This window comes from Pteropus vampyrus, unplaced genomic scaffold (genome assembly GCF_000151845.1).
Source record: "Pteropus vampyrus isolate Shadow unplaced genomic scaffold, Pvam_2.0 Scaffold140, whole genome shotgun sequence".
NCBI classification, from domain to species: Eukaryota; Metazoa; Chordata; class Mammalia; order Chiroptera; family Pteropodidae; genus Pteropus; species Pteropus vampyrus.
The window spans coordinates 5,389,034-5,400,502 of NW_011888921.1; the positions used below are offsets into that span (position 1 = coordinate 5,389,034).

The 11,469-nt window shown below is 48.3% G+C and overlaps 1 protein-coding gene across 5 annotated transcripts in view; it reads right to left on the reverse strand.

The window, feature by feature from the left end:
* The window catches only part of NCKAP5L (NCK associated protein 5 like), a 32,203-nt gene extending 22,258 nt beyond the window's left edge, over positions 1-9,945 (reverse strand). For 3 of the 5 annotated variants that reach the window (XM_023535489.1, XM_023535487.1, XM_023535492.1), the window contains exon 1: positions 9,793-9,945. The gene's annotated coding sequence lies outside the window, so the exon portion shown is untranslated. Of the gene's footprint in view, positions 1-2,969; positions 3,097-9,792 lie in introns of all 5 variants that reach the window. The other 2 variants (XM_023535490.1, XM_023535488.1) reach the window with 1 other exon arrangement.
* Between the last annotated feature and the right edge of the window lie 1,524 nt (positions 9,946-11,469).

Genomic DNA, 11,469 nt, shown 5'->3' on the forward strand with positions numbered 1-11,469 from the left:
CCCATTGTATAGATATGCCACAATTTGTTTATCCATTTATCATTTGGTTAATAGTCATTTGGGCTGTTTCCACTTTTTGGCTATTGTTAATAATGCTGCTATGAGCATTCAAGTACAAGTTTCTGTGTGGATTTCATTTCTCTTGGTTATGTACCTAGGAGTAGAATTGCTGGGTCGTGTGGTAATTTTAGGTTCAACTTTTTGAGGAACTGTTAAATTGTATTCCAAAGTAGATACCATTTTACGTTCCCACCGCGTATGAGGGTTCCAATTTCTTCACATCCTCACCGCTTGTTATTATCTGATTTTCTAAGTCTAATCATTATATAAAGTGTGATGTGATATCTATTATGGTTTTGGTTTCTATTTCCCTGATGTTGAGCATCTTTTTCATGTGCTCATTGGCCATTTGTATATATTCCCTTGGGAAATATCTATTCAGATCCTTTGCTCATTTTTAAATTGGGTTATATGTCTTTTTATTATTGAATTGTGAGAATTCTTCCTATATTCTGAACACAAGTCCCTTATCAGATGGTTTGCAAATATTTTCTTCCATTTTGTGGGTTACCTTTTACTTTTTTTATAGTGACCACTTCCTCCTGGACGACTTTTCCCTTGTCTACTATGCTCCTCCTCTACCCCTGACGTCTTCCACCTCTACTTCTACACGTGTATTTTACATTTTAAATAGACATATCAGCATGTTCTCACTGTTCTACATCTTTAGCAGAACAATTTTTAAAACACAAAACCACAGACTTTATTCGGACCTTACCAGTTTTCTTGCCCACTGGTGTCCTTTCCACTGATGTTCTATCCCAAGATCCAATCTAGGATCCCATACGGTACTTAATCACCATGTCTCCTTAGTCTCCTATAATTCGTGACAGTTCCCAGTCTTTGTCTTTTATGACCTTGACACTTTGGAAAGGAACTGGTCAGTATTTTGGAGACTGTCCCCTAATCTGGATTTCTTTGATGTTTTCTCCAATTAGATTGAAGTTATGGATTTTTAGAAAAAATACCAGAGGTGATATGCCCTTCTTGGTGCATTATGTCCAGGGGTATGTGTGATGTTGAGATGGCTTATTATTACCAAAGTTATCCTTGATCACTTGGTTAGGTGGTTTCTCCACCATAAAGTTAGTATTTTTCCTTTTGTGATTAATAAATATTTTTTTTGGGGGGGGGGCAATGCTTTGTGAACATGCAAATATCCTGTCTCTGCTTAAAATTTCCTCAAATTTAGGATTCATCAATAGATCTTGTTTGCAACAATTACTATCGTGTTCAAATGATAATTTTCAAATTCCCTCATTCCATGTACAATTTATTAACTGGAAGTTGTCTGTAAGGAAGAACTGTCCCTTCACTCCCATTTATTTACTTAATTATATATTTATATTAGTATGGACTCATGGATATTTATTTTATTCTTTGGATTATAAATCAATATTATCATCACTTATTTTATTGCTTAAATTCAGCTTTGGCCATTGGGAATTCTTTCAGGTTGGCTCCTATGTCTTTTCAACATGCCTCTGTTTAAAAACATTTATTTATTTTTTTTAACATTTGCTTACTTTTGGGCACCATAAGATGTTTCAGGCTTACCTTGTATTTTTCCTACCACAATCACTTTTCCAAGGAGCTCTACCAGAGCAATCTTCTCTCTAAAACTGTAAATCTGATTGTGTCCCTCCTGCTTCAAATCTTCCCATGACCTCCTACTGCAGTGGGGACAGACCACAGCCCTCAACATGACCCTGGAAGCCCTGCCCTGGTCTGGCTCCAGAGCAATTATTCTGAAACTGATAGAGCCCACATTGATCTCTCTCCTTGAAGTGCTTCCTGCAGGATCAGTGATTTCAAACTGTAATGTGTCTTGTTTTCTAGTACTCCACTGTGCAGAAGAGGGGATTTGCTATGCTGTTAGAAGCAGGGCTCCCAGAGGAGGGGCTTTGCCTGCATTTCTGTACTTCTTTGGTACTCTGCCAGTGTACTGTCCTGTCGATGAGGCCCCGAACCTGGTGATCTCTTTCATTCCAGAGAGAAAAGAACCAGAAAGAAGGGATAGGTGGAAATGTACAATGGGCTTATCAGATTCCCCAAATACTCGTCACCTAAATGGCTCTAAGGGTCCATATGACAAACCATACTGAGGGGTGAACAAGGGACATTTCAGATTTGTCACTGACATTGCTATGACCTTCCCCAAGCTCTCAACCCATTCCTAAGCCTCAATGACTCCCTCTGGCAAATGGGACTAATTTATTCATTCTATAGGTATTTCTGGATAGATGCCTTGGTATGAGGCATATGCTGGGTACTAGGGGGCAGTTCAGAGACGAGTCAGCTCAGACTTTCTAGAGCTTTCAGTCAGTAGGGAGCGTAAGCCATGCAGGTAAACAGCTGTACTGGGAAGGAAGTTCCACATGAATAGTCTTGGAGAACTTTAAGTTGGAGCTGGAAGAGTTTTTCAGAATTTGAGGCATCAAGTGAAGTGAGGGTTTAGATACAAGGAATGGGAAGGGGGTCATTCCAGGCAGAAGGAAGGGCATAAATAGAAAGGTAAGGAGGCAGAAATCTCTGGGTGTATATGGAAGCAGAATGACTCAGTGCAATTAGATTGAAGGGCATTTGAAGGTGAGTGTTTTGTGGTGCTCTGGCCCATGCCAGTTACAACTCCTCTCCCATCTCCTGAATGAGTAAGAGAACCAGCATTTTCTCTACACTCTGAGCATTACCAGAGACAGAAGCTGGGTCCCATAGGAGGACCCAAAACAGAGAGGCTCTTAGAGGCAACAGCAGAGCTGACTACTGGAATGTCAATTATCTGCTCTCAGATCCAAGAGAAAAAGGGCCTGGAAGGCTGCACAGCCTATTGGCTCTCAGGCTGTACCTGCAGGACCAGGAGTGCTGGGGATATGTCCCCCAGTCCCCCATGCTCAGCCCCCAGTACTCACTTCCTCAAGCTTCATATCCTGGCATCTTTCTTCAAAAGGAACAGGCTCTGGCCAGCCAAGTATCTTCTGTGTCCAGACACCATTTGGACAGAGCCCAGAGGTGACCTCCTAAGTTGCCAGCTCTGCTCTGGGAGAAGAAAGTAGCTCTGGTTCGCCCACAGTCTTCCACTGGGCTCTGCTCTTCTTCATGCCCACAAATGGGAGCAGACTTCCTGGATTCTGGTTCTGGCTCCGCCATATTGCATGACCCTAGGTGAAACCTAGAAACCTTCTAAGACTCAGTTTTCCTATCTGTAAAATAGGATGAGCGCTCTCTGATACCTCTCTCCCTGCAGGGCATAGCAGAAAAGGATGAGATCATGACTGGAAAGGAATTGCTGTTGAAAAGGCAGGTCTCCTTGCATGGGGTAGGGTGAGGAGCTCAGCAGGGCCTTTGGGGAGAAGCCACTGGCTTTGATGTCGCTTTACTCCTACGGGCCCAAAGGCTTCCCAGGAAAGTGGTGGGGGTTGGGGAGAGGAAGGGAATGTAAAGCCAAGAGCTTTAGCCTTCTTCTAGTCTCAGGGACAGGAAGTGAGGTGCTGTCTACAGAGGAAGTAAGAAGCAAACACCCCCCAACTTCCTCTCAGTCTACAGTGGAAAGGAAGGCTCCAACTTTAGAAGCCTGCAGGCCCAGAGCTGGGAAAAGAGAAAGCTGAGGCAGGGCATTATCAACACCATCCGGTGGAGAAGCGGGTGTCTTGTCTTGGACACAAAAAACTCAAGGGGCACAGACTGGACGAGGTGGGGAGAAGAGAAGCTGCTACAGTTGAGAAGCCAAGCTTTCCGGGTCACATGGTACCATACCTGCAGTCCCAGCACCAGACTCCTACCTTGTTTCACACACCCCCCACCCCAGGTGGACCAGATCTTCTGATTACTTGCTCTTACAGTACATGTCCTTTCTTTGCAGCCTTCATCATAGTTGTAATTCTATAACTCTTTATTTAATGTAGGCTTTTTGGATCACCATTTTACCCCTAGAGTCTAGCACAGCATCTAGCACATAGTTGGTGCTGGATGGATGAATGTGCTGACTATAGCTTGAGAATTCCTCAGAAGCTGGTTTCGGCCTAACCCTGGCATCTGAATAAAATTCAATGTACAAAGATGAATGAATACTGCTCAAGGCCTGGGGTGGACGGAGAACCTTGCGGTGGGTGGTAAACATCAGAAACCAATAGAGCTGCCAGAAGAAATCTATGCACAGTGAGATATTGCCACTAAGTAAGGTGGCAGATGGAGACAGTATACATTATATGCTTTCTTTTGGGAAAGGCAAAAAAATGAATACATATTTGTATTTACTTTTGTGTAAAGAAACTCTTGAGCGTTATATAAGAAACTAATAAGTGATTATCTAAGGAGGGAGAAGGGAGTGGAAGGGGAGTGAAATTTCTCAATGTGTGCCTCTTTGTATCATCTTTTGGACTAGGTAATAAAAACTAGTGAATAAATAAAATACAAAACTTTAAAAAATGTTAGAAGGAATAATCATGTGACCAGGTGATTTCTAAAGCCCCTCCCAGATGGGGCCATCTACTCTCTTCCCGTTAGTAAGTAGGGACCAGGCCCCTGGAACAAGGGAGGGGTGAGGAAGTCTGGCCAGATAAGTGGGGGACTCTGGCCAAGGGATGCCAGTGTCTCCACTCTCTTTCTTCCAGAAATTTCTCCCTGGGCTAGGACAGAGGCCCTTCCAACCTGACTGTGGTATGGCATGGTGACATCAAACTATTTACAAGCTGTTCAGGGCCATTTCTGCCTGGGTAAGAGCTGGGTTCATTCTAGATCCTTGGGAAGGGGGGTAAGGTCTGGCCGAGGGCAAAAGCACAAGTGGGAGGTTGGGCAAGGTGAGAGTTTGGGGCAGGTGGGGGTAGGGTGGGATAAGCAACTCTCAATGTACCTGGAGCTGCTGCAGGTAGGTTCTGGGGGTGTCTCAACAGAGCCTCTCACAGAAGAGCCCTCACATCAAGCTAGCTAGAGGTGAACTGAATCAGCCCCTGGGTACTAGAGCTGCTGAGAATTCCAGGGATTCCAGGGCCCCTCACAGTCCTGTCTAGGAAAAGCCCCTACTCAGAGAGTCTTCAGGGAGGGACAATGTCAAACCCCACAAGAGTGAGAACTGTAGACCAATGTCCCAAGCAGCACCCAATACCCAAGCTGTGCAGGCACAGCATGGACAGCCAGACCTCTTTAGCCTTTCCTTTAAAAATAGCTATACATTAAAGAAAAAAAAAAAAAGCTTATTGAGTATTGAAGAACTCCCAGAGCTCTTCCTGACCAGGCTCTTCTCGGAGGCTGCTGGATTTTTAGCAATGATAATTCACCTTAATAACAGCCTGGCCTCCTCAGGCCTCTTTCATCTACGTAAATCCCAGAGCTGGTAAAACGGTAATTATCAAGCAGGTGCCACACCCCAATGATGATGTGTTATTAATCTATCAGCACAGACTGGGAAACTGAGGCCCAGAGAGAAGGATTCTCCTCACACAGAGCTAAGGATGCAGGTGCCAGGGCCACTGGGAGTGAGGAAAAAAAGGAGCCGGCTCCACATCTGCTGTGTTTGGGGAGGATACTGAAGACAAGGGCACTCCTTCCAGAGTCAGCCAGATCTGGGTTTGGGGAGAAGGTGAGGAAAGATCCCAGATGTGAGTCCCGAGACCCCTCCTCAGGCTGCAGCAGGGCCTGGTGGTAGCCCTGGCTGGGGGAGCTAGGGGCTTCGAGCTTTGATCTTGAGCCCATACACCCACTATCCCAAAGCAGACGGACTGCTGCTTTGAGCATTTCCGCCATCTCTGCAATGTGTGCAGACACCACAGGGTAAGTGAGGGCTCAGCCCTCCAAACAGCCCCATGCCACAGGCATAGTCCATGAATTGGGAGTGGGGGACATCTTGCAGCTGGGTTAAGTGGATCAGATCAAGAACCTGTCAAGTGGGGAGACTGCTTTCTGGGGACCTGAGTCCATCTTTACAGCCCCCTTCCATCTTTGGCACTGATCTTAAAATAATGAGATCCTTCCTACAGCAAATCCTTTTTGGATTGGTCATGCTGCAAAAACCTGCAGAGACCCAGCTGGCCTGTTCCCCACAAGAGGCAGGGGAGGGTGGGCAATAAGACATAGAAGACCAAAGATCTGTTCCCATAGTGGCCGTGGAGGGAAGCAGCAGAGACTCAAATGAGGATGGAAAGGTAAAGGCATTGCCTATGCAGATCTATCCACAGCCTATATATGCCTGGTACTGTGAGAGATGCTAGAACGTATACAATCTCAGCTCTGGGGAAACCATAAGGGCCACGCCAGGCAGCAACCAATGACCGTGTCCTCCAACCTTCCACAGTGGGACCTGGGACAAAGTATTAAAGGTGTTGTTCTAAGGGATCTAAAATTATTTTACTTCTCCATGTTAGAAGGCTAAACAGAGCCCTTGGTGGTGGTGGTGGTGGGTGGGGTATCCCTGAGGTAATACTGTGCCCCTTGGAGGGCCCGGCTCTTCAAAATCTCAGGTTCAAGAACTGCCCTCTTTGCTTTAAATTAAGTCAGGCCTCCTTGTTCATAAGAAATTAAAGCAGAACAGCATCACATAAAACACTTGACCACAGTCAGGAGCACTGCCTGACACTCATCATTGTATGAATCACTCTCCTTTCTGGACTTCAGTTTCCCCATTTTTAACACGAGGGATTTGGACTAGCCTGTCTCTAGGATTCCTTCCAGCCTATGACTCTATGTTGTTTTGATGTGGTGGTGAATCCCAGATTGATTTACATAAATTTGCATGTTCAATCAGAAACCCCCAAACTCTGAGTTTAGAAAATCCAATCAGTTCATTAGTGCAGCTAGACTGGGGCTGGAGGAGCCTGCCAGGTTTGGGTGAGGATGTCAAAGCAGAAGGTGTCGGTGGTGGTGACTTGGGGGAGGAGGCAGGGGAAGCAGGAGTGGGAAGCAGCATTTGTTCTGAGAGATGTAGTTCTAGTGACCCAGGGAGGATGGGGCCCAGGGACCCCACTTCAGCTACCAAACAAGGGTCCTTTCTCCTCCTGCTTCTGAGGCCTCTGGCTGGCCAGCCTCAGAGCCACACCCCAAGAGAGAACAGCAGCCTCTGCCTAGCAACAGCTGCATCCTTCACTCTGACAAGGACTTCACCATTAACCATTTTCTGGAAACCTGACTTCCCTGGGAGCTTCCATTCTCCCTTCTAGGGGCTCCTAGCAATAAGAAAGGTTTTCTTGGGTCTAATGTAAGTACCTCCTGCTGCAGATTCACTCCCATGGGCAGCAGGGCTCGGAGAAGGGGGTGCTAGCAGAGGGAAGAGCAATATGGGAGAACATGCCCCACCAATCCAACCAATCCCACAGCCTAACCCTGTCTCCTTCAACAATTCTCTCAGCACCTGGGAGACCAAGGATAAAAACAAACAAGGATAACGTGAGGCCTTTGGCTCTTGGGCTGGAGAGCAAGTCCCAACCTGGAGAGCCTAACTCCTGAGAAAGCCCTAACGCCCCCACCCACCCACCTACCGCAAGAAGGAGGCTGGGAAAGGTGGTAAAGGGGCTGCTGCCTCTCCTTGCAGCCGCTGGGCTGGTGTGGCAGGGCTCTGGGAGGCTCCTTAGCTCCTTGTCTGGGAGATGGAGGTGTAAGTGCAGAGGTGAGGTGAGTAGGACCAGGAGGTGGGATGGGCAACAGAAGTGGGCCCTCCTTATCCTCTTCCTATAAGAGTGTGGATGAGTGTGCAGTGCTCCCTGGCTCGGATCCTAAAACAAGTCCCAACAGCTGAGCTGCAAACTGTCTCCAGGGAATCTGCTTACCCTGCTGGCCTCTGGCTGACTCCTCCTCTCTCAACCCCTCCCCAGAAGCCCAACTCAAAGACTGGCCCGCCAGGATGTCTCACCAGGGCCTAAAGACCTCACTAGGTGGGCCAAATCCTGGCAGGAGTTCACACCTCAAGGCACCAGGGGTGGGCAGGACAATGGTTACTCTTAGGCAGGATAAGGGAATCTACTCCCTTCCGCACAACGTTCTACTCCCAAATAATTGCGATTTCTAACTACATGACCCAAAACCTACCTCTCCAAACTGAGCCACTGTACCAAGGGCCTTTCTGCCCTCAGCAATGTTAGTGCTTTCTAGTCCAACTCCTAAATTTTACGGATAGGGGGAAACAGCCTTAGAGAGGCAAGCTGTGTTGACAGGGGGAAACAGCCTTAGAGAGGCAAGCTGTGTTGGCCAAGGTCACACAGCAAGCTAGGAAGCACAGGAACTAGAGCTTCTGACTCAGTCCACAGTTACAATAGCTTGGTCCTCATACACACTGGTTCCACCTTCCTACTTTGGAAGAGCCTTCTTCCCTGCAGCTCAGGCAACCTGCCTCTCCAGGTTCTTACTCTCCCAAAGGCTTGGGCTGAAAAATGATGTTGGAGAGCCCAAGCCATGTCATGTACAGACCACAGACTTTAGAAACAAACTTAACTATTTCCCCAAACAGAAATACATGTGTTTTTCTGAGGTAGGAAGTGTAATAACTCCAGTTGTTCTTAGAGAGACAGGGAACCAATATGAAAAGTGAATTTTGTGTCTCCTTTCTTGCCAGACAAGAGGTCTTAGAGTAAGTTGGCATAATGTTTTGCAAGAGAAGGTCTGCAACAAGGAAACTGGGCTAGGTCCATTTTCCCCAAAAGTATTGACCATAGAATGGTTAGACACTGACCCCTTCTTTACTGTCCCTCAGGACCATCCCTGTTCTAGGCATCTCCTCCAACCACGACCTCTGGCAGACAAGTGTGCTTAGACAGGAGTACCTGTGTGGGAGAGGAAGCAGGAGCAGGGAGGGAATAGGAGGAATTGCCTTAACAGCCAAAGAACCTGTCAGACTAAGACCCTCAGCGAGCATTTAAGAAGTAGCATCTGGACAGGCTAAGTGGCTAGTGCTGAGACACGTGGAAAACCAGGCCTGTGGGAGGTGAGGGCCCTGCAGGCCCTTGGGATAGTGCTAGGGTTGTATCTTTATCCTGGGCCCAGGGTAAGAAGCATGGCTGGGGTTCGGACAGCCGCTTTCTTAGTCGGGCTAGGCCTGAGGAGTGTCGGGCACAGATAAATTCTCTGCATTCTTCTGGCACCACAGCCAGGATCCAGTCTTTTCTGCAGGCGCTGCCCCGGCCCTTCTCCCTTACTCAGCCTCTCTTTAGTGTTCAGCCCGCCGGGCTCCCCTCTTCCTTTCTGCAGCTCCTCAAAACCACCGAAGGGTCTTTCTCGGAGACCCTGTTCTCTCCGCATCTCCCCACATCCTCCACGCCCTAACGCCCCAGGCCACGGGAACTGCAAGGAGTGCTAAGAGAAGCCCCGGGCTCGTCTCCGCGCCTGCGCTTTGGGAAGAGACTCCCCCACCTCAACAACCCCGCACCGCTAAGCGGCACCCGGACTGTGGGATGCGGGTGGGGTGCGCAGCTGGGGCAAGGTCAGTGCTTTCAAAGAAGGAGGAAGACCGGCCCCCGGAACATCCCCCCTCTCCCGAAAGTTTCCCTTCCGGGGCCACGGAGTGTGCGCGAGGATGGCGCGGGGGGCAGGAGGGGGTGGGGTGGGGGTGGACAGAGTCGCAGCCGGCCCCCCCACCCCGGGAGTGTGCGGAGGAAAGGGCAGGCAACGAGATCCGCGCAGGGAGCCGTGCCGCCCCGTGCGACCCAAGGCTGCCACGAGAGCCTTACCCTTCACACCCCTCACCCCCAGCCCAAGGCTTACAGAACACCCCCACTCGTCGCCCTTTAAATCTCAAGTAGGCCCGGAACTCACCGAAATCAGGTGTTGAGCTGGGCCAGGGCAGGCCGGATGCGCCAGGTCCATGGCGGCAGGTCGGGAGCGAGGGGCAGAGAAGGGGGGTGTCGAGGCCGCCTCTTGATGTCAAGGCTTTAAAGGGGCCAGGGAGCCCCGCCCCTCACACAGGTCCCGCCCCCCGCCTTCCGCGCAGCCAATCCACGTTCACTCTGGATGCGCGCTCCTCCCAGCTCCTCCAGATGTTCCCAGGACGAAAGCTAGAGTCTGTCCCGCCGGCGCGCGCCGCTTCCGCCCCGGAGGGAAGGACCGCCCCTCCCCCTTATAGAGAAACACTCTTCCCAGCCTAGGCGGGGTCGGGCCTGGTAAACCTACCCAGTGCCAGGGTACAAGACGCCAGGCTGGGCCGAGCCGAGGTAGAATGGGGGGCATTTATAGTACAGAAAACTAGTTGCACGCGGACCTACAGGCATGAGCGTCTGCTTCTGTGGCGCTGTGCGTGCACGTGGATATGTGGTTGTGTTTGCAATTTGCCTTCCTGCATACGTGTTAGGAGTAAATACATAGGAAGAGGCTTGAGTGCCTCCTTGGCCTTAAAAGCTCAGGCCTCTCTTTTCTTCCTTTGGGATGGGGACCTCCCAGTAATATGCAAAACTGGGAGCTGGTAACAGGTTCCACTCCTCTTAGAGCAGTGCTGGTCTGCTTCCTTACTGGTTTAGGAGAGTGAAGGCTGGGCAGAAAAGATACGACCTTGTTCTCAGCCCCTTGCTATCTCACTGGGGACAAGTTCCTTCCCTGTTGAACTAACACATGCTTAAAGAGGAAAAGCAAACAGCCCACCTAGGCCCCTACAGAGCCTCAGAGATCCCTTGAATCCCATTCTCATTGTACCTTGGGTGGTTTGCCCTTCTCTGGATACCGTATAATCTGCATAATCTGCGTAATTTGCATTTTACTAACTGGCCTGGAAATGCAGGTTCTGGACTGGGTTCTGCAAGGAAATACAAAGGGATCCCTAGCCACAGTCTCTATCCATTTTATTAAAATTGCTTCTGTTGCAGTATGTATTAAAGCATCATATTAGTCCAATAAAGGAACATAAAAGATGAGAGAATATAGGGTGCTCAGACTGGTTAGGATTAATTAAGAGTTCCTCTCTGAAGGAGGATCCTTAATTTAAAATGAGATTTGGAGGGCAGAAAGAATTTGAGTAGGATCCAGGCAGCATTAAGGACATGAAGAGACTCAGGAGAGCAAATTATCTGTGTGGGACAGTGAGCTAATCATATTAGTAGGGTGGGAAGTGGGAGAAGTTAATGGAGGGAGGTTTAGTATGGCAATCAGAACCAGGATATGGATTTGACAGGGCAGGTGATAAAGAAGTCATTTTGGGTTCTTGAGCATAGGGGTAGCTTGACTTTTTCAAATGCCTAAGGATGTTATTATTGGAGCCTAAAAGATGTCATGATGATTAGTCCCAATGGCTCTCTTGCTTTTGCTTAAAAATATTTTTTTAAATTTATCCTTACAGTAAAATATGCAGATCTTAGGTGTTCTGTTTGGTGAATTTCAACAATAATATACACCTATGTAATCCCCAAAACAAGATACTGAACCATCACCCCAGAAAATTCTGTCACGCCCGTTTATAGTTGATTATCCTGCACCTAACACCACCCTCTCCCTGCAACTTCCTGA